The following is a 23970-nucleotide window of genomic DNA, read 5'->3' as shown; positions in this document are numbered from 1 at the left end:
AATTGCAGCCCCAAGGTAACATTTCTGCGATCCACAGATCATGTCTGCGGTCGCAAACCAGTCTTTTGTGGTCCGCACATTTATGTCTGCGGCCGCAAGGCACTTCTTCTGCGGCCGCACTATTTTTATGCGGTCTGCAATTCACAGAGACTCGGGACTTGGAAATTTGCACACTCTCTGAACTTGAGTCCTAGCCCAGCTCTTGCGGCCGAACAATTCATGTGCGGTCCGCAATTTTCACAAATATCTACTGAATTTTGCTTCTTTGTTTGTGGCCGCCGATGGAATTCTGTGGTCCGCAATTGTTTCTGCGGACCGCACATTGTATGCTTATGTTCCCTTTTGTTGCTTTATGCTTGGACTACTCCTCTTTGAGCCGGATTTCATCTCGGGAGTCCAACTTCCAGCATTCCTGCAATTTTGCACATTTTATTAGTTTCGGGAACGCAATGCAATGATTTTAGACTAAAACAAAATCTAAAAGGCGCTAATAAGTAGTCAAAATCCCCACTTATCAGGCGTTCACTCAAGGACTCATCCCTAGAAGCTCTTTGGCTTCACAACAGTTGAAACAGAATTTGATAAAGTATCCGGCGGTAACTTGGGCAGACGTCCATGACAGGTACTTGTCAAAAATCAGAGTTGTGAACGATCAGCTCGGGGGGCCCTTCGGGTCCATTTATCCCATCAGAACTAATGACAAGCCTAAGAGGGTCGTCGATCATGAACCAAGACCGAGCAGAGATTGATATCAACCGTATAGCGGGGATCGAAGGGGTAACAGATCTGGGCGCAACCCCGCGAGAAACAAAAAGAGAAACGTCGAGGCCACCGTAGCCGGGGACTCATGAGCAAAAACGGTTCTGACATGCCACTTGGGTCCAGGGAGGTACCAAGGTTGTCGGAATACAACTTCAATGCCGATGTTGCCAGCATCGTATCTTCCATCGGGCGCATCAAAGATACTAAGTGGCCTCAATTATTGCAGTTCGGCCCTACCCATAGAGACCCTAGCTTAATGTGTAAGTATCATGGCACTCATGGCCATAGAACTGAGGATTGCTATCAGTTAAGAGAAGAAGTGGCCCTGTTATTCAATAACAGGCATCTCCAGGAATATTTGAGTGATCGAGCCAAAAATTACTTCAGGAATAGGGACTCCAACAAACAGACCGAAAAAAAGGAACCTCAGCACGTCATTAATATGATCATTGGTGGAGTCGACGTTCCCCAAGGACCAATGCTAAAGCGAACTAAGGTGTCCATCACAAGGGAAAACAAACCCCAGATTATATCCCAGAGGGAGCCATTTCATTCAATGATGAAGATGCTGAAGGCATTGTGCAACCGCATAATGATGCACTGGTAATATCTGTACTTATAAATAAATCTCAAGTTAAGCATGTGTTGATTGATCCAGGTAGCTCGGCCAATATCATCAGATCGAGGGTCATGGAGCAGTTGGGTCTACAAGACCAAATAGTGCCTGCAACCTGAGTTTTAAACGGATTCAACGTGGCATGCGAAACTTGTATAAAGGGGAGATAACCCTACTGGTGAACACCGCTGGGACCATTCAAGAAACAAAATTCTATGTGATCGAGGGGGATATGAAATATAATGCTCTATTTGGAAGACCATGGATTCACAACATGAGGGCAGTACCCTCGACACGACACCAAGCACTGAAGTTCCCCACACCGGGAGGAATCAAGAAGGTTTACGGAGAGCAGCCGACCGCCAAAGAAATGTTCGTGGTCGATGAGGTGATCCGATGTCCGCACTCTCGACATCAAAGAACACAGAGCCGGTTAGGAAGGAAGAAACTAAATAGCAATCACTGATACTAGCCCCGACCGAACCGAATAAGCAAGGAGTGGGTGAGGATGATGATTACGTAGTCCCTAGGTTGTTCATCACTCCTGAAACTGGAGAAGCAAGGAGTAGGCGAGGATGATAATTATGGAGTCCCTAGGTCATTCATCACCCCTGATGATTCTGATTCCACCAAATCAACGGTCGAGGAGCTAGAACAAGTCATATTGATCGAACACTTACCCGATCGGAAGGTATACCTGGGCACGGGGTTAACTCCCGAGCTCAGAAAAAAAAATCATTAAGTTCCTTATAGCTAACATAGATTGTTTCGCTTGGTCCCATCTTGATATGACAGGGATCCCGCCAAGAATAACCACTCATAAGCTGAGCTTGGATCCGAAGTTCCACCCGGTTAAACAGAAGAGGAGGCCTCAGTTCGAAGTCAAGCATGCATTCATCAAAGACGAGGTATCCAAACTCCTTAAAATAGGTTTCATTCGGGAAGTTAAGTATCCATATTGGCTAGCTAACGTAGTGGTAGTGCCTAAAAAGGGAAATAAATTCAGAATGTGTGTAGATTACAAATACTTGAACAAGGCGTGCCCTAAGGACTCTTTTCCTTTGCCTAACATCGATTGCATGATCGATGCAACGGTCGGGCACGAGATACTCAGCTTTCTCGACGCCTATTTCGGGTACAACCAAAACAGGATGGACCCAGGCGATCAAGAAAAAGCTTCCTTTATCATTAAATTCGGCACCTATTGTTATAACGTAATGTCGTTCGAACTAAAGAACGTCGTTGCCACTTATCAACGCCTAGTAAACCGGATGTTCGAAAAGCAAATAGAAAATCAATGGAAGTTTATATTGATGACATGTTAGTTAAGTCCGTGCGAGTAGAGGACCATTTGAAACATTTGCAGGAAACCTTTGACATACTGAAGATATACAATATGAAGATAAACCCGGAGAAATGCGCATTCGGGGTCGGATCCGGGAAATTCCTTGGTTTCATGGTGTCCAACCAAGGGATTGAGACCAATCCCGATAAAATCAAAGCTATAGAAGACATCATCGTGGTGGACAGTGTCAAGGCCGTTCAGAGGCTAATCAGGCGCATAGCTGACCTGGGCCAGTTCATATCGAGGTTTTCAGATAAGAGCCATCGGTTCTTCTCATTATTGAAGAAGAAGAATAACTTTTCTTGGAGCAAATAATTCCAACAAGCTTTGGAAGAAATGAAATGGTACCTTTCGAGTCCACCCTTTCTCCATACTCCAAAGGCGGATGAGCAGTTGTACCTGTACTTGGCGGTATACGAGGTAACGGTAAGTGGAGTCTTAGTCCGGGAAGAAAAATGTATGCAATTTCCTATTTACTATGTTAATAGAACTCTAGGCAAAGGTATCCTCACCTGGAAAAATTGACGCTCGCTTTGTTAAGCGCCTCCAGAAAGTTAAAGCCGTATTTTCAATGTTACCCCGTATGTGTCATAACTTCTTACCCACTAAGGAACATAATGCACAAACCTGAGCTCTCATGCCGTTTGGACAAATGAGCAGTAGAAATTAGGGGGTACGATATTGAATATCGACCCCGAACCGCCATCAAATCACAAATTTTTGCCGACTTCGTGGCCGACTTTATGCTGGCCTTAATACCCGAAGTCGAAAAGGAATTATTGTTAACCTCAGGAATCTGGACCCTCTTTACGGACGGTGCCTTGAACGCAAAGGGTTCCGGACTTGGCATCGTGTTAAAGCCGCCTACGGGTAACGTAGTTAGGTAGTCTATTAGAACTGTGAAATTGACTAACAATGAGGCCGAGTATGAGGCCATGATTGCAGGTCTAGAATTGGCTAAAAGCCTTGGGGCCGAGGTGGTTGAAGCCAAGTGCAACTCCTTCCTTGTGATAAATCAAGTCAATGGGACGTTCGAGGTAAAGGAGTAACGAATGCGAAGGTATTTAGACAAATTGCAGATAATGCTGCATCAATTCAAGGAGTGGACCCTACAGCACGTACCCCGAGATCAAATTGTGAGGCCGATGCTCTGGCTAACTTGGGGTCATCGGTTGATGATGATGAATTCAGTTCAGGAACAGTCGTACATCTCATGAAATCGGTAGTGGAGGAAGGCCATGCCGAAATAAACTCAACAAGTTTAACTTGGGATTGGAGAAACAAATACATAGACTATTTGAAGACTGGGAAGTTACCCTCGGATCCTAAAAAATCGAGAGCTCTACGCACGAAGGCGGCCAGGTTCAGCCTGTCCGTAGGGACTCTGTTCAGTAGAACATTCGACGGTCCGCTCACCATATGCTTGGGACCGGGAGATACCAAATATGACTTGAGAGAAGTTCACGAAGGCACCTGCGAAAATTATTTGGGGGCAGAATCTTTGGTTTAGAAGATAATCAGGGTCGGCTATTACTGGATCGATATGGAGAAAGATGCAAAGGACTTTGTACGAAGATGCGACGGTTGTCAAAGACATGCACCGATGATTCATCAACCCGGAGAGCTACTCCATTCGGTCTTGTCCCCATGGTCGTTCATGAAATAGGGAATAGACATCATCGGTCCCTTGTCGTGGGCACCTGGTAAGGCTCAATTCATATTGTTTATGACCGATTATTTCTCTAAATGGGTCGAAGCTCAAGCGTTCGAGAAAGTTCAAGAAAAAGAAGTCATTAACTTCATTTAAGAGCACATAATATGCCGGTTTGGGATACCAGCCGAGATCGTGTGTGATAATGGGAAACAATTCATCGGCAGCAAGGTAAACAAGTTTCTCGAAGAGCCTGTCACCCTGTCACCCTAGTGGGAACGAACAAGCGGAATCTACAAACAAGACCATACTCCAAAACTTGAAAAAGAGGTTTACCGATGCCAAAGGAAGTGGAGGGAAATTCTGCCCGAAGTCTTGTGGGTGTACCGTACAACTTCAAAATCTAGTACCAGGGCCACCCCATTTTCATTGGTCTACGGTGCCGAAGCATTGATACCGGTCGAAGTGGGAGAATCGAGCCTCAAGTTTCGATATGTGACCGATGAATCGAACGATGAGGCCATGAGTACGAGCCTAGAACTATTGGATGAAAGACGAGAGGTCGCCCTAGTCCGGTTGGCCACCTAGAAATAGCGGATAGAAAGATATTACAACTGAAGAGCCAACATTCTGACACTTCAAGATCGGGGACTTGGTGTTAAGAAAAGTAACACTGCATACTTGAAACCCGAACGAGGGGAAGTTGGGATCGAACTGGGAAGGACCATATCGAGTCGTTAGAATTACTAGCAAGGGCTCATACAAACTCGATGCAGGAAATGGTATACCGCTACCGAACAACTGGAATGCGACACACTTAAAGCGATACTACTGCTAAGGTACGATCTCGTTTACTTTTTTATAATGTTATGAATCGGGCTAACACTTGTAGGCAATAGCCAAAGAAGAATGTGACTATTAGGTCTGAAAGCACGCGTTGCACTCTTTTTTCGTTAAATCGGTCTTGTCCCAAATGGGTTTTCCGGCAAGGTTTTTAACGAGGCAACAGTGAATCGTGCTAACTTCGATTCGAAAGCCGATTTTAAATCGGAATCAATGTGCGCATCAACAGCATCCGAGCTCTCTCAAGATCGACCTCGAATACTGGGGGCCATCACCCTCGGGCTAAGAGTTCTTAGCAAGGAAACTTTGTACTTGAACAGCTTAGGCTCGGTGGTTAGGATTTATTATAAGGGACAAACGGTCAAATAAATCGTGCCCACGTAGGCCACTTTAGCCATAATACAAGCTTTTACATGCTTTCGATCATGTACTTTACACACGGAAATGAAAGAAACTTTCCACCTTGTTAGTACGTATTTTTGCCTCATCAAACATAGAGCCTAAGGGCTACCCCTATTCGGGGACTATCAAGCCTAAGGGCTACCCCTATTCGGCGACTATTGAGCCTAAGGGATACCCCTACCCGGGGACTATCGAGCCTAAGGGCTATCCCTATTTGGGACTATCGATCCCAAGGGCTACCCCTACCCGGAGGCACAAAACCTATTAGGTAGTGCCTAAACACGAAAGGCTACGGCCACCCCAAAAAACAGATCGGAGACGTCCGAAGCTCATAATCAGAATATAAGGCCTTTATAAAAATTCAAAACCTGCTAAATGGTTAACCTCGGCAAAAGCATCGTCTAAAATCACTTAAGCATTTTGGGAAAACTGTCGGTCACACCGAATTTTCAAGGCCTCGAGCAAATAAAGTTGCATCAAAGTCGGGCTTTGTTCGGACATATGAAAAATGAACGACTTATTACTACATTTGATTCTATGCTAAGGCATCAGAAATATTTGCAAGAATAGAGATTATGAAAAGATGCTAAAAAGTAAAGACTTGAAATTGCCAGAAAGGGAAATTATATATAATCCAGAATGTATTTACAAAGGCCCAATGAAAACGGCCTCAAAAGAAATAAAAAATATACGCAGGACAAAAACTATAAAAGTTCTAAGGCATTCATGTCTAATCTTCACTGAGGCCCGACTCATCGCCAGAACCGTCGAAGCCTTCGGACCCCCCCCCCCCAGAACCCTCAGAGCCTTCGGCACCTTTAGCTCGGAAAGTTTCTTCACCTTGGCCTCAAGCTTTATTGATTCCTCGATCTCGGCCGACAGGTCGATGCCTTGGGCGTGGATTTCCTCGAGGGTCTCTCTTCGAGATAACCGCCTTATATATTCGGCATTGGTCATCAAGCGGGCCTCGGCTGCTTCGACATCGGCCTTGTATTGGGCCATCATCTCCTCAACATCGGCAGAGGTTGTCTCCAGCTTGGACTTCATTGCCTTGTGTTCTCTACTAAGGGCGTCCCGTTCTGCGACAGTCGAGCTCAGTTGTGCTTGGAGATCTTCATTCTGCTGAGCCCGCATGTCAGCTTTCCCCTTCGCCACCCGAAGTTGAACCTCTACCGATGTCAGCTTTGCTTGGGCGGTTTCCTTTTTAGAAGCTAGCAGATCCATATTGCTCTTCCACCCATCGGTCATGGCTTGGATCGCGTTCATCTCCTTTCGGAGTTGGTTGACCTGGTCGATCTTCTATTGGACTTGCGATCATTAGCCACTACGACTAGTTCCTCGTTTCTAACTTCAAATACCTTAACCTTTTCGACCAAGTCGGCATGTTCCCGCCTCAGGGTCGATGCTTCCCTCTGAGCCTTATCCAGCTCGGCCTAAAGGTCCTTGATGACCCTGTCTTGTTGCTCGCTGAGGAGCTTGTACGTATCTCTTTTTTGAGCTTGCTCCTTTAGCTCAAGCTCGAGTTGATTGACCTCGACACGGTACCGGAGGAAGCTTTCATGATGAAGTACCGAGGACTACAAAACAATGAAAGTCGTGAGAGATATCCAAACCTAAGTAAAATCCAAAATGACGTAATGATGCCTAATCTGGTTTAGCGCCTTCTGTGCCTCATTGAAAAGACACGGCACGTCTACCTCGTTCATTTTTGCATGGTCCTCCTCGGTCACCAGGCATCGGAGGTAGCTGGCTACTCCCACGGGAGAAGATAGAACCCGAGCATCCTCCGGGACAGTAAGGATAACCAATCTCTTGCGATCGGGGTCCACACTCGGAGTGGGAAACTGATTAATCAATTTTGGGCTCGAGCTCGGCCCACCAGCTTCCGAAGATGTATCCTTCTTAGGGACTTTCAGGTCGCCCAGCCAGGAAAAATCTTCCAAAGTAGACGAGTCCATGCCATCACAGAAATAATGAAGGGGATCGTCTGCGCCATGAAACCCTTCATTGGACTTCTCTTTTCCTTCTTAGGCCCCTTCAAGCATAGACTCGGTGTAGGAGGGCATCCCCATAATTTCTATTACACCAGGCACTTCCTTCGAAGTGGAGCTGGCATCCCGGGGGGTCCCACCCCCATCTCCATATCGACCTCTCAAGTCTGAAAGAGGTCGGCCTCACGAGTCTCCCCCTCGGCTGCCGCCTGCTCCCTGGGAGGGGTCGATCCATGGGCGATAAAAATGTCATCTTCTTCCGACTCATCCCTGAGCCGGAGAAGCTAATCGAAGTCTGGCACCCGGGAGCTGGTGCTCTTCTTGGGCTTGCGAGCCACCCTCTTCTTTGACTTCAACTCGGGACCCGGGGAGCCTAAAGGTTTTCTTTTCGTCCTCTTCTTTTCCCCCGCGGCAGCCCCGGGTTGTCCCGTAATGGAGGGATCAACGAACAAGGATACGTCCTCATCCCCTTCCAAAGGCCTAAGTTCGGTGGTCTTAGGCAAACCTGTAAAAGACAAAAGAAAGGTTAGTATGATGTGGGTTAAGGGCACGATAATAACTATTCGAAGGAGAACCTTACCATGAGAACGGGCCTCCCATCGGCCCTTCGAAAGCTTGTGCCATGAGCGCTCGAAATATGACATCTATTTGCAGATGACTTCGATCCACTCCTTAAGCCGGGGGACCGCATTTGGAACCAGAGCAACAGCTGCATGGCCACAAATACGAATGATGAGAAAGACAATGAAGAAAAATTGACACTTCAGGAAAGGCTGCACTTACGAGATGCATTCCACTTCTCGCGGAATGGAATAAACTCGGGAAGGATCAGATCTTCGGTCTTCACCCGAACGAAGCACCATTGCCAGTCTCGGTCTTCGTCAATACTCGAAAAGGGGGCCTTGCTGGCCCGGCGAGTGAGTTTGATTAGTCCCTCTCGGAAAATTCGGGGACTGTATAGATGGAGCAGGTGGTCGATGGTGAACCGACGAGACTCAGTGTTATTCATAAAGTAATGGAGGAGGATCATCCTCCATAGAGATGAGTGGATTTTCCCGAGGCACACCTCGTAGCTCTTGCAAAAATCCAAAACAACCGGGTCTACCGGGCCTAGTGTGAAGGAATAAGTGTAAATACTTAAATACCCCTCCACGTGAGTAGTAATGGCATCCTCAGGCTCGGGGATTATTACGTCTTTGGCTTCCCATTTACAGTCTTCTCGGACCGCAGGAAAGACGTCTTCAGTAACGGAGCATATATACCTCGATGCTCCTTCACCCTAGTCCTGTTTGGATGAGGGTTTCTTGACCTTGAAATAGTCCGCAATTGAATAGCCCCCGGGAATAAACATCTTCAAGGGGGGCTCGGGAGCTGGTTCGGTAGCATTCGACTTAGTGGCAGCCACTTCGAGAGCAGCCTTCTCGAGAACAACTATTTTGGGGGCAACCGCCTCAGTACCGGCGGCCGGTTGGGAAGATGAAGAGGCACCTTGCTGAGGGACTGATTTGAAAGTTTTTGCCATTACTATCTGAGAAAGTTTGAACATTTAAAGAAGAAGTATAGAGGTTTGAAGGCTAAAGAACAGAGTAAGAAGATTCGAAGAAAATCTGGGTAAAAACTTAAGAACAATTGTGAGGATTTGAAGATGAAAGATGAAGATATGAAGGTTTGAAGGAAGTTGGAGATAGCTAGATAATTCGAAGGTAGAGGCTTGATCGGAAAGTAGAAAGAACAGGGGATAGAAGCTTTTACAGGGGAAGTAGGCGACGCTTCGCATTCGGAGGCCACCGGCCGATGATTGACACGTTCCAAAGTCAGAACGACGCGATTGATGGGACATTTCGACTACTTCGTTGTAACATACGGAAGAAGGAATCGGAGAACATTTATCGTTTCTCATCGTTTCGGCAAACCTACTCTCTGAGAAACGAGGGGACTATCTGTATACAGGTAAAACCGAGGCTAATAAACACTTCGATTTTCCGGTGGGGCAAATGAAGCAAGGACGTAATTACAAAGAATCAGAATCGGAGCAAGGAGTCTCTCGTATCAAGGCCCGAACAAAAAAATGCTCTCGGAGCCATCGAGACCACGCCCCCCGAATCCGGTTCGAGTTCCAAGACCTCGGATAGCATTACCAAACGACCGCGCACGATTAACAAAGGGTCGTGATATTCATGCCCAACCGGATATCACAGCGTGAATCTCGGCCCGTATCGGCAGCAGATTAGTGATTAGCGAAAAGGAAGATTTTTACCTTTCTTAGAATTGTACTTAGGGTAAAACTCTCCTACTATATAAAGGGGAAGTTGATTATTGACACAATGTAACACGCATATCAAGGCAATATACATCTATTTTTTGCTCCTAAAAGTGACTCAAAGTCCTTAATTTTGCTCATAGTTCATCATAAGTGCTTGGTCTCAAACCAAAGGCAGGCCAATTGTTAAGCTCATAACCGAGCCCGGACTCAATACTACCACTGGTTTGGCTGTCTATTTTATCTTTAATTCGCTCATCTAACGTTATTAATCACTTGTATTGAATTAATCTACATATCTTTAAAATCGCGTATAAATTTAATTGTTATCCATTTTAAGGGTAAACAGATAGTTGATAATCACTCGAAGAAATTACCAAGAAAAATCACTCTCTAGATCAGGGGCGGACCTACGTAGGTTCAAGCGGGTTGAACTCGCTTCGTAAAAAAATAGTATTATTTTTATATATAAATTATTTTTTTAAGTAATAAAATAATAATCGTTGAACCCACTTAAGAAAAAATCAGGTGTGGTACAATGGTGGAAGCGGGTTCAACCAATGCGGAAGGTCTGGGGTCAAACCCTAACTTCTGCTTATCTATTCACCTTTTCTTAGTTTTCCCAAAAATCAGTATATTTAAAAGACCTTGTAGGCTACCATAATGTTTCAATCTTTGGAAAATTTATTTAGGCCCAATGTCTAAGATATTATGCCATTTAATATATTAATTTATTTTTTAAAAATCTCTGTTAGAGTATTCTTCTATATCAGTTTCACACTTTTTTTATTTGATTTTTTTAAAAATATTTTAAGTATTCTACTTGCCTCTTTCTTGTGGTTGACCAAACATTGACTTTCTTATTTATTATTATTTGCTTTAATCTAGCATATTTTTATAGCTCCAGAAGCCTTATATTAAAAATTTATTAATCTAGTTTAGTTTATACTGCTCTTTTTTTTGTTATGGTTTTCAATCATTAGCTTGTCAAAATAAAAAAATTAGTGTTTGTTAATTTGTAAAATTTAACAAATAAGTAGAATTTAGTATTTTTGGTATCGGTTAAATTGATCTTTGTTAAATAAAATCATTAAAAATTTGTAAAGTTTTATAAATTGTTAAAGTTAAAAAAGTAAGTAAAAAGTTGTTAAAACTTAATCTTTATATGTTTTGAAAAGGGCGACCTTAAAATAGGAGAAAGAAAAGAAAAAAAAAAGTACCGAGCAATTATTTTTTGGGAGGTTTTGTTATGAAGACAAACAAAGTGGGCATTTGGACATAAGAATTGCAAAATTCCAAAATAGGGGGAAAAGAATTTCAAGTGAAAATAGTATTTGAAATTTAGAGTTGTGTTTGGACATGAATATAATGTTGGGTTTTTTTGAAATTTTGTGAGTGATTTGAGTGAAAATTTTGAAAAACAACTTTTTGAAGTTTTTCAAATTTTCAAAATGCATTTTCAAGTGAAAATTGAAAATTTTATGGACAAACGCTGATTTCGGAAAAAAGTGAAATTTTTTTACAAAAGGGAAAACAATTCTTATGTCCAAACGGGCTCAAAGAACGGACGGTAAACTCCATTTGTTAAGCCTGGCATTGCTTATACTGTCGGATGAAGTCGAGGATTTTATTTTATCTGAACCCACTTGCATAAATTTCTGGGTCCACCACTGCTCTAGATGTAATAGTTGATTGCATAATTTACATTACTACATTAAATATAAAACATATCAATAATATTAAATTCGCTACAACTTTAAAATGAAGGTAAATAATGACTCTTCATCACTTCAAATAGTTAACCCTAACAATGCAATATCAGGACGTCCTAGACCATCAATTCAGAAACAACTCTTTGCATCTCACTTCGACAAAAAAAATTAAAAGTAGCCAGTTCGACTCTGGTTGAGACTGTTATAATTTACACAACTCTGTAGCCTAAGTTGCCAATTGAAATGCTAGAAAATCAATATAATTGTAACAACTTTCATTACGTGATCTCACTTTCGAAACATCTTTCACAAAAATTTTAAGTCAAAAAACAATATGGTACTTCCAACTTCAACAGGTATTTAAGCTCCAAAATTACATAACATAAACAGCAAAGTCAGATTCACACTCTCCGGTAGCAAATTTGAGTTGGCTTTACCTCTTCCCCACCTCTCAAACTGAATGGATCTTTGATGACATCATGAGGAGCTTAATCTTTGTAGCTTAGATTTGACCATGTCCAATTGTTCTGTCCAAAATAAACCAGATAAAAGAAGATCAAGATAAAATATTAAAAGTGATTAGTACAAAAACAGCTTGAATGCAGGCACAGCGAGAGAATATTTTACTTTGTTCTGATGCTGTTGCTTTCTGCACAGTTGTACGGAATAATATGTTGCCATTTCTCTGGTAGACCGTCTGATGATGAAGTAACAAAGCACATCCTCGTAAATTAATGAAACTTGTACAATATTATAAAGATAAATTCACATTTATACCTTATCTATCATCCATGCACAAACTGCTTATTTAAGAGGACAATAGATCAAGGAAGTGCTAAGTTCAACTTGTGATAACAGAATGAATCAAGGTATTAAAAATCTTAAAGGCATCCATTTCATAGGATAAAGGCCTGACAATTCAACCTCCTATACATGTTTTAAGCCATCAATTCAAATTATCTAAGTACGTTCTCAAAAAGTTCATATTATCTAAGTAAATGGAAATGAGTTACGTTTAAGCACAATGATAGTTCATCGGCTACCACTACCCAGAAACACAACATTGACATGAAGACCTCATGTACCAACATTAAAACCTTTTGAATAGTTTTGCGGGTAAAATTCCTATTGCTAGAAGTTAAGGAAAAAATGGAAGAGGAAAAACAGACTCATTTTTTTTTTTTTTTGGATGACTACTCAGTGAACTCTGGTTATAAATTTTGTTAAACTCCTCAGGAACTAAACAGTCGGTGTGGTTATGGAACATCATTTGGAAGAACAGAGCACTTCCAAAGCTGACCAGCTTTTGTACGATTGCAGCAAATGTGGCACTTCTGACAGTCAAATCTGCAGAAGATGGGATCAATAACCTGCAGCTGCGGATGCTACATGTGTGAGACTTGAGAATAATGTGAACCGCTTGCTACTGCATTATCAGGTGGCAAGACAGCTCTTGAGCTGGGTGCTTCCAAGGACTATCAACGACCTTCTGTGGAGCTGGGCTTGAAGGAAAGTGGAAAAAAGAAGACAGAAGAAGATGGTTAACTACTTAACTATTCTTATTGGGTAATTCAGACAGATAGAAACAGAGATGTTTTGAAGGAAAAATGGACCAGTACATAGAATCAGATAGAAATGTTTGTATTTTTTGGCTTTTTGGTGAAACGCGCTAAGTTTATGTGACGTGGAAGCTTTGCTGAATTTTCTCAACTCTTTTCATTTGTAACAGGAGCTATAACTTTTCTTCACGTTCTTGGTGGCTTTCAAAGGAAGTAGAACTTATCCCAAAAACAAAGAAAAAACACTGACTCATTTTTGTGAGGATCACACGAGTTTGAAATTAGCATTAATGGATCTTTCCAGTGGGAGAGTGGTCGACAAACCGTATATGAAGAAACCAAAGACAGGCAAAGGGCACAGCAAGAAGAAAACTTTATCTTCGTCAAATCTCATTATGACATCTCTACATCTGCATTAAAGAGTTCCGTAAACAATTTCACTTGATGGAGATAGGTGGGTGCTGTTTTTGAGTTTTTTTTTTTCAAAACTTTATCAAGCTTAGTTCTCTTTGATTTCTTATCTTTTCTTTTCTCACTAAACACCTTTCCCTGTTTCCCCCAATTCAATCACTTCAACGCCCCCAAAGATAAGCTAAGACATTTGAAGTATAAATCACAAATTCAAGAATGCACGGGCAATTGAAAAGACCATGACAATACAGGTGGTGCATAGCTACTTAAAAGTTACTGTAATTAACAATAACTGAAATCTGTATTTGAATCAAAAAAACATTTCTTCCTTTACACCCACAATATAAATTAGACAAAAGCGAACTCTTTATATCTCTCTCTCTCTTTTTTTAAGGTCAATCAGCAAACTCTTTATATCTCGTAATTCTTAAGCTCTTTCACAACCTTGAAACATCCGCCTGTTAATAGAGAAAACACTACTGCTAATCTACAGCATGATAACAAGTCCCTGACATCTTTTCATGCTCTTTGCACGTGCAACACTAACTCGTAACAATTCATTTTTCTTTCATGATATGGTTGGATTGTACATCCTTATCCTTATAAAGAGTACTAATAACTGGTCCTCCCCCCAACTCTATTATCCTCTCCATCTCCCATTCATGTGTAACTATAGATCTTTTGCATAAATTCATGCATCTCTTCTCATTCAGGTCCTAAATGGCTCTTCTGAGACAAATTGCTGAAGATTTTCTCATCTGTAACCGCAATCCTATAATTTAATTATTTAAGATGGTAAAACCTCGTGGATATGCAATCTCAAGTTTATGTTTCCAACCTATCTAACTGAACTACTAAACCATATGCGGTTGCTGTTGCCAACTATGAAACCAATGAACTTCGTTACATCGTCTTTTTCTTTCATAATCAAAGCGAGCTGGACTTTCTGTATGCCTAATCTATGCAGAGTGGGTGCTCTGTATTTCAGGACGTCCCTGCATAACTTCTTTAAGGATTTCCCGTAAGCTCGGCTTACGAATTACAAATCCCATTCCCTAGATTTACATCGCCGAAGCACGTAACATCATATGAGCCTAGTCTTTTTATTATCACCATGTATTTATTTTCATAACATGATGTGTGGATCAACTAGCCAAACTTCGATCAATTCATTAGGAATCTGCTACCTCTCACTAGCAAATGTACCTGGTAACTATGCCACTAAGGCCTATACAAATGAAAAGAAATCACTTAACGTCTTTTACCTCCACTGGAATTTAAATCCTAGTATCTCGTGGTCCTTTCCGGCTTTATAAATCACTAAGTCACACCCTTGGTTGCAATTAATACCATGTATTTAGCCACTATTACTTTCCTGCATGGTGCATCTCCCTCGTGTGCAAATCTCCATAACATTGCCTGCATGTACAAGGTGATACACTCATTGTAAATACATCTAATCTTCTTGTTAGGAAATACACCTAATTCTCTTGTCCCTTGTCCGTATTCCTTCATAGTAACAGTTGTCTTTTTTTCCATTCCAACAACTGATCTTTCTTCTCCCCGTCCTTACACTTCCATAAGAAGTGCCACGTTATCTTTTCAATTTACTTGATAGATCTGAGGGGTATATAAAAATAAGGACATGAAATATATGAGAATATTAGACAATGTGAACTTCAGAAATGTAATTCTCCCTTCCTCCCTAAAACAAGTATTATCTCTCTCACCCACAAAGCCTCCCTTCAAGTTCTGGATCGCGGCTGCCATAACTCTATTGTCAAACTTTCTCCTAGGAGACATATCCATATACATCGTGGCTAATGCAATCACCTAACATCTGAATATCCCCGCCAAATTATTAATGACCTATATATTTCCCCATTGATGTGGGCTTATACTTTCCTGAGCCGAGGGTCTATTAGAAACAGCCTCTCTATCCTCACAAGGTAGGGGTAAGGTCTGCGTACACACTACCCTCCCCAGACCCCACGGTGTGGGATAATACTGGGTATGTTGTTGTTGTTGTTGTATATTTCCCCAATGAAATCAGTTTGAATTTGCTCATACTATTGCGTAAACCTCAAATTGCTTTGTATAAAAATGATGTTCTCAAAGAATAACGAATTTGCCCATCATAATTCACAAAAAAACAAAGGACAAGTGAGATATAACGTAACCCTCTCTTAAGCAAATCTCCCACTCTAAAACCCTGATAAAATCACCAGCTCCAATTTCCTCCATCAATCTACCTAATTCCACACCAAAGTGAATAGTAACAAAAAAATAGAATCCTACCTTATCCCTCTACTACTACCAAAACAGTATTGTCAAAGGCGCGCTTAAAGCGCGCTTAAGCCCTGAAGCGAGGCTCAGAACACGTTGAGCGCTTCGCCTCGCTTTGTGGGCGCTTTAGTGTCACATCAAATCTCTAAGGCATAATTTTCCTTGCCAATGAGCGTAATCCTGAAAAGGCGACCTTAAACAATTGATATTTTACTTTATCGTGAATTTTTTTTTCAATTTCTTTTTCCATATACTCCCTCCGTTCCAATTTATGTGAACCTGTTTGACTGGGCACGGAGTTTAAGAAAAAATAAAGACTTTTGGAATTTGTAGTCCTAAACAAGTCAAAAAGGGGCCCGAAGTATTTGTGTGGTTATAAAAGTTTCTCATTAAGGGTAAAATTGGAAGTTTAAGCTAAATTGATTCCAAAATTAGAAAGGGGTCATTCTTTTTGGAACGGACCAAAAAGAAAATAGGTTCACATAAACTGGAACGGAAGGAGTATTTGTTATTCATGCTTATAATGATTAGTCTTGGACTACATGCATATTTTTACTTTTTTCTCCTGTTGCGCCTTTTTTCATTAAAGCTCACGCTTTATTTGCACTTTGCACTTAAAGCCCCAACGGACCTTATAGCTTTTTTGCGCTTTTCGCCTTTAATAACACTGTACCAAAATAAGCCACTATGGGTTCCAATAATCACTGATGAGAACCTCACTATGGCAATACAGCATCGAATTCAGTTACTCCATCGTCCTCCAAATTTCAGTCGTCGAGTAAGTACATCAAGAAATTTCAGTCCGCATATTGATAAGACCATAATCACATCGGACTTATATTCATTTTTTCTACAAAAGACATTCTGAAATGTGAACATTAACTAGCCAACAACTGACTTCAATCAAACATTCTAAAATGTAGACATTAAGTACCCAATAACTGACTTTACTCAAAAGTTCAGAACTGTGGAAATTAACTAGCCAACAACTGACTTTAATCTCATTGATAGCACCTTGGCTATAACTGTGGTACATGTTTCCTACTGAAAAAATAGGTTGTAAAAATGAGTGGAAAGTCTTCTCGATACTTCCCAGCAATGGTGGAAAGCGCCATAGTAAAAACATCTGATCATGGTGTCTTTATCTGCCAACTTAACTCTTTATCGTGATACCAAATTCTGGTATCGAAGAACTAATGAAACAGTAGGCAGAGGGAAGAAAAGAGAGGAAGGAGAGGTGAAGAGTTTGAGAGAAGGAATCAGACGAGTCTTATCATTCAAAAAGTGTGTTGCTCACTTACAATCCTCCTATTTATCTATGAAATGCAAAGAGGTGAAAATAAGACTAACTTTCCCGCCACAACTGAAATTTAAAATAACAGCAACAAACATGTGAAAAAATCCTAGTTGTTGGCCTACATGGCATCTGAGCTGGCATTATGCTCTTCTGCAACTGGAATATGTGTATCAATTACCCCCCCTCCCCCCCTGATGGACACCCTTGTCCCCAAGGGTGAAATCTGGAAATCTGATCCTTGAGTCAAAGGCAAACTTCCAAGTAGCTTGTCTAATTTATATTGCCTTTCTTAATTAACCTTCTTCCTAAAACCTCTTCTGGATATGGACATAATGGACTGGCTAAATCCAAGATAGGAGGGTGCACAATTTCTGAAGGTAGAGCATAGCAAAACTTGAGCTGAGAGATTTGGAATGTGGGATGAATTTGGACCTCTGGGGGAAGTAAAAGCTTGTAAGCAACAGCTCCCACCCTTTCCACAATTGGATAGGGACCAAAATATTTAGATGTCAACTTATGATAAGGAGAAATGGAGAGGGTGGATTGTCTATAAGGTTGCAGCTTCACAAATACCCAATCTCCAACCTTGAATTCTCTATCAGACCTGTGGCTATTGGCTTGTGCTTGCATCCTCTGCTGGGCTCTGCATAAGTGGAATTTGGCCAGCTGTAACTTGAATTCCCTAACCGACATAATGTCTTCAACAGCATCAGTAGAGGAGTCTCTAGGAATGTAGGGGAGGAGGATAGCCATATAAGAGTTCAAAAGGGGTGGTTTGGATAGCAGAATGGGGACTGAAATTGTATCACCATTCTGCTAAGGACAAGAACGAACTCCAATCAGCTGGAGAATCTGTGCAGCAGTACCTTAAGTAGGTTTCTAAACACCTGTTGAGCACCTCACTTTGACCATCAGTCTGAGGATGATAAGCAGTTGAGGTCTGCAATTTGACTCCTTGGGCTGACAAGAACTCCTTCCAAAAGGAGCTAATGAAAATGGGATCCCTATCACTGGTAATTGAAGCAGGGAGGCCATGAAGCTTAAAGATGGTGTCCAAGAACACCTGTGCAAGAGTTTGAGCAGTATAAGGGTTGAGCAAGGGCAATAAAGTGTCCATATTTAGTTAACCTGTCTACAATCACCCAGAAAACAATCTTCCCTTTAGACTGAGGCAACCCCTCTATGAAATCCATATTAACGTCAGTCCAAGGTAATGCAGGAATTGGCAATGGTTGTAATAAGCCAGGATATGCTGAAGTATCATATTTGTTCCTTTGGCAGACATCACACTTGTGAATGAAATCCAAGATATCTTTTCTGATCCCTTCCAATAGAAGTAAGCCATCACTTTCCTGGTAGTAGCATCAGTACCAGAATGGCCACCGGATGGAGTAGAATGTCATAAGGTCATGATTTTACTCCTCAGACCTTCATCATATCCCACCACAAGCTTACCCTTTCTCCTCAACTGATCATTTGTCCAAAGTAGTGCTCTTGTGGTGTATGTGATAAGGATGCAATAAGAGCCTTTAACTCAGGGTCAGAATCCCAACTAGTTGTTATCTCTTGCCGTAAGTCAGCTTGCACAGAAGGTATCATCAAGGTCATAAGTTCAGCACCACCTACCTTGGAAAGCGAGTCTACAACCACATTTTCTTTTCCCTTTTTGTATTGAATTTCAAAGTCTAAAGGAAGCAACTTAGCTAACCACCTTAGTTATGATTGCTCCAATAAGTACTTCAAAGCCTTTTGGTCAGTTTTCACAATAAAATGTTGACCAAACAGATAGTGGAACCATTTGGTAACAGCAAAAACTAATGCAAGCAATTCCCTTTCATAGACTGATAGAGCAACATGTCTAGGAGCCAATCCTTTACTAATAAAGGCTATAGGATGGCCATGTTGCATTAAAACAGCCCCATTGCCTGTCCCACTGGCATCTTTTTCAACTACAAAGGGAATACAGTAATCAGGTAAAGCTAAGACAGTAGCAGCTTCAGACCACTTGAAGTTGTCTTTCCTCAGTAGCTCAGTTAATGGTCGACTGATGAGGCCATAACCCTTAATGAACTTCCTGTAATACCCTGCAAGCCCTAGGAAGCCCCTCAGTTGTTTGATTGTAGTAGGAATAGGCCACTGCTAGACTGCTGTGATCTTCTTGGGATTTGTACATAACCCTTCACTAGAGATAAAATGTCCTAAGTACTCCACCTTTGATACTCCAAAAACACACTTAGATTGTGGCGAGTAGACTGTTATGGACCATGACTTCAAACACTTGCTGCAAATGAAGAGTATGATCCTGCAGACTCTTACTATATATCAAGATGTCATTAAAAAAAACTAAAACAAATTTCCTCAAGAAGTGTTGGAAGAGGTGATTCATAAGACTCTAAAATGTAGAGGAGCATTGGTTAAGCCAAATGGCATGACCAAATACTCATAATGGCCCAAGTGAGTCTTGAAGGTTGTTTTAGGAATGTCAGCTCGTACCATTCTTATTTGGTGATAGCCAGATCGAAGGTCAATCTTGGAAAATATCACTGCCCCTGCTAGCTCATCCAATAAGTCATCTATGATGGGAATAGGAAACTTGTCCTTCACAGTGCAATGGTTCAATTCCCTGTATCCACACACAATCTCCAGGTGTCATCCTTCTTGCCTACCAACACCACAGGAGATGCAAAAGGACTATTACTATACTGGATCACTCTTTGCTGCAACATATCCTTAACCAACTTCTCAATGATATCCTTCTTCATAGAAGAATACCTGTACGGTCTTATGTTGATTGGCTTAGTCCCAGGCTGCAAAGCAATGCTATGATCAAAAGCACCTCTTTGTGGAGGTAAGGTTGTTGGTTCTGCAAACACCTGATGGTACTGAATGAGGAGCTCATCAATAAGAGCAGGAACCTGGAGCTCTTTAGACATATGCAGTGCATTAAACTGATCAGCAGACTCTAGAGCAGGCTCAGCAACTAATACTTGCAACATAAAGAGCCGGATATCATCCCCATTCATCTTATTGACAGCCTTAGTGCTAGAAAATTTGCACTCTTCAGATACACCCTTCAGAAGATGGAACTTGCCTTGATAATTAAAGGACATAGTCAGGGCTGTATAATCCATGGTGACTGGTCCCAAGGTTTTCATCCACAAGACTCCCAAAACTAAATCATACTTTCCCACTGGAAATACTATAAGGTCTGAAGTGTAGGATGTACCCTGCAGCATCCATTGGAAGTCCGTTATCACTCCAGAAGTAGCCTCCATAGAATTATTACCAAGGCTGACATAGCCAACCTTAGTAGGATAGACTTGGCAACCTAACCTCTTAGCAGATTCACAATCTATGAAATTGTGAGTACTTCCTCCATCCAAAAGAATTTGCAGTGGCCTCTTGTTGTTGTACCCAGTCACATGTATAGTTTGTGCACCTTGGATCCCACTCAATGCACACAAGGAGATCATAGGTGGATCTCCTTCGGTGACAGACCACTCCTCATTAGTGGCTTCACCTTCTGCTTTTGGCACTGCTTCTTCTGAACATTCATCATCACCATACTTCAAATCCAACACAAACAATTGCTTTGGAAGTGCACACTTATGGCCACGAGAGTACTTATCATCACAGAAATAACACAAACCATGTGCTCTTTTAGCCTGCATTTCAGCAGGAGAAATTGTCCTTCTGTTCCTAAGAACAGCAGGAGCTCGAGGACCAGGTAAAGCTAGTTTAGAAGTTGGAATAGCACCGGGAAGGTTTGGCCTCGAGTGTGAAGGATCATAAGTAGGTCGCTTAATAGCAAAAGAAGAATGCCCTCCAGAACTGGACCTTTGTGCCCTAGCATTAGCAGCCAATGTAGCTTCTGCCAATCTAGCTAGCCTGTATGTCTTGGATAAGCTCTGAGGTTCATGCATCTTCACAAGATTAACTAACTCCTCCTTTAGTCCTCCTAGGAAGCACGGAATAGCTTGGCTCACAGATAAATTACATTGAGCTATGAGTCGAGCAAAACCAAACTGAAATTCCCTAACTGAGCCAGTCTGTCTCAATTGCTTTAATTCTAACATTGGATCTGAGAATTCTTCACTAAACGTCTCTACCAAAGCAGCTAAGTACTCATCCCAGTTAGGTAGTTCAATTGACTCACGACATTTCATGTAAGACTGGTGCCATTCTAGTGCCTCATCATCCAAATTCATAGCAACCAAGCTCACTCTCTGATTGAGAGGAGTGTTATCAACAGAATAATATTGTTCAACTCTATACAACCAGCTTCTTAAATTTTCTCCAATGAAACGGGGAAAAATCAAATTATGGCCACGATTATTAGAGCTAGAGCAGTAAGGATTGGGTCCTAGAATACCTTGCCCAGATTGCACCACAGGTTCTCGAAGGTTGGAAGTAGATCCACTTTCTCGCGATTGCTGATGCAATCCATCAATAGAGTTTTTGAGTGAATTAACCAAATGAAGCATCTCTGTGTGCCTTCTCTCCATGTCGTCTCGTAAATTTTGAGTTTTCTAATCGATGAGAGATCGCAGATCCATTGTTGAGTAGCTAAGTCCTCATACTGCTCCTACAGATCAAGAACTCCTTGAGTGTTGTCAACTGCTTTGCGTGGTCCCATGTCCAGCTCTGATACCAATTGATACCAAATTTTGGTATCGAAGAACTAATGAAACAGTAACTTGAAGGAAAGTAGGAGGCAGAGGGAAGAAAAGAGAGGAATGAGAGGTGAACAGTTTGAGAGAAAAGGAATCAGACGAGTCTTATCATTCAAAAAGTATGTTGCTCACTTACAATCCTCCTATTTATCTATGAAATGCAAAAGAAATGCAAAGAGCTGAAAATAAGACTAACTAACTTTCCCGCCACAACAGAAATTTAAAATAACAGCAAAAACCACGTGAAAAAAGCCTAGTTGTTGGCCTACATGGCATCACCATTTCATCCAATCTAAAAAGGTCTTTCAACTGTCTCCCTCATTTAAGAAAATCCATCTAGAATTGGCATTAATCTCCGTGTGCTTGTGTACGGTGTATGCCCTAATCGAATACGCTCTCTTTGATTATATACCAGAGTAAGCTCTAATCCTATATAGTTTAGTTCAGCTACAAAATCAGAAGAGAATATTCATGATAAGAATAAAAAAATATAATTTTGAAAAAGGCAAAACTCCAACAAATTGGTAAAGCCACACAATCAAAAAATTGATAAAAAAGGAGGAAAAACACAACTCCTTGATATATTTTGTTTTCAGTTTTGGTCATGTGGGTGTTGGGTGGAACCGAAAAACTACCAATGAACATGGTTATTGAAGTTGTCATCAGAAAAACAAAATTAATTAATGCATCACACATGTACAAGCATGTTTTATGGTTGATATGTCAAATAGCAACTGAGTAAGTCTAGAATTCCAGAAAATAAGAAGACATACCCGAGAGGCAGGAAGGTTATTGAGCTCCGCTACAGCAACCTCGTGACTTCTTACCTATTAAAAATTTCAACTTTAATGCCCTCTCTTTCTTGAAACACAGACACCGAAAGAAATCTAAATCGGTATCGTAGAACATTCATATAGGTAAAGCACAAAATAAATACAAATAATACCTCCTTGAGGAGATGGCGCTGCGAGTCTGAATTGGTCGGTGCTGCAGACATTTTTTTCTTTGGAGAGACCCACTTTCTAGGAGCATTTATTTATGGATTTTGAAATGTGTTAGAGTTAAATATATATACCCATATCATTACAATAAATAAATTGATTCAAACATGCTCTTATGGAAGCTTTCTAACAACCTTTTTACATCAAGTTTTTCTTTGAATTATGTAAAATGGTCCGTATTTGGCCCTGAACTTTGTGATATTGTACGGATTTTAATTTTCATCCATCTTTGCCTGGTATCTATGAATATTCGGAAACGACTAAACCGACAGAATCGTAACGCACCGAATCGATTTTTAGGTTTTTTTTAAATAAATTATAAATTTTATATAAATCTATAATCTCACCGATAATTAGGTTAGATTTTTTATTTTATAAAAATAAATCGAAAAAATATCGAACCGTACCGAATAAATTTTACAGGTAAAAAATATATTTATATAATAAGTTTAAAAATAATAATACATTAAATTTTTCTTTGGGCCTTGAAATTATGAAAATTGTTACAAGCCAACAAGTAATTAAACTCAAAATATTACTTCCAGTGGTGAATTTTATATGATATTTAAAAAATACCGAACCGTACCGATACCGAAGAAAAACCGACATGATTGAGATGGTTTCGAAAAGTCTAATTTTAGTTATACATAATAGAAAAACCGAAAAATTAATATGATATAAATTTTATAAAATAACCGACCGAACCGAACCATTGACACCCCTAATCATTGCTCTAACTCACTCACCATCATAATAATTGATTTTAAGAACCATTTGACGACAACACAAAAATCACTCGCTTAAACGATCCCTCACATATTCATCTTTACCATTTTTTTTCTTTTGCCATTTTACCTATGCCATGGATCCATTGGCCCCTTAACAAGTATAACTCTACCTTGACCGCCAAAGCATTTCTAAAAATAATTTAGAAGCTAAATATTGTTTACCAATGTTTGTTTTAGCATTAGTAGATTGATGTGGGTCTGTGGCTCTACTATTGATGATATGAGATGTATTGACAATGAAATTTTATCAATCGAGTTTTGGAAAGACATGTGCCATTACCTGTGTAATTACTATCTTAATAAGTGCACGGCCTATTTATTTTTCAATACGTAATTATAGTATAATTCTCACTGTCATGTTTGGTCTTGCTCG

At 40.9% G+C, this 23970-nt stretch overlaps 1 non-coding gene across 1 annotated transcript; it reads right to left on the bottom strand.

The window, feature by feature from the left end:
- Nucleotides 1-11836: 11836 nt before the first annotated feature.
- LOC104087886 (uncharacterized) lies at nucleotides 11837-22991 on the bottom strand. The gene is made up of 4 exons (XR_011412632.1): nucleotides 22755-22991; nucleotides 22582-22635; nucleotides 12210-12279; nucleotides 11837-12109 (listed from the first exon to the last, which is right to left on the bottom strand). It is a non-coding gene; the product is annotated as an uncharacterized protein (transcript).
- Between the last annotated feature and the right edge of the window lie 979 nt (nucleotides 22992-23970).

This window comes from Nicotiana tomentosiformis, chromosome 12 (assembly GCF_000390325.3).
Source record: "Nicotiana tomentosiformis chromosome 12, ASM39032v3, whole genome shotgun sequence".
Taxonomy (NCBI): Eukaryota; Viridiplantae; Streptophyta; class Magnoliopsida; order Solanales; family Solanaceae; genus Nicotiana; species Nicotiana tomentosiformis.
This window is presented reverse-complemented; position numbering and strand designations above follow the sequence as displayed.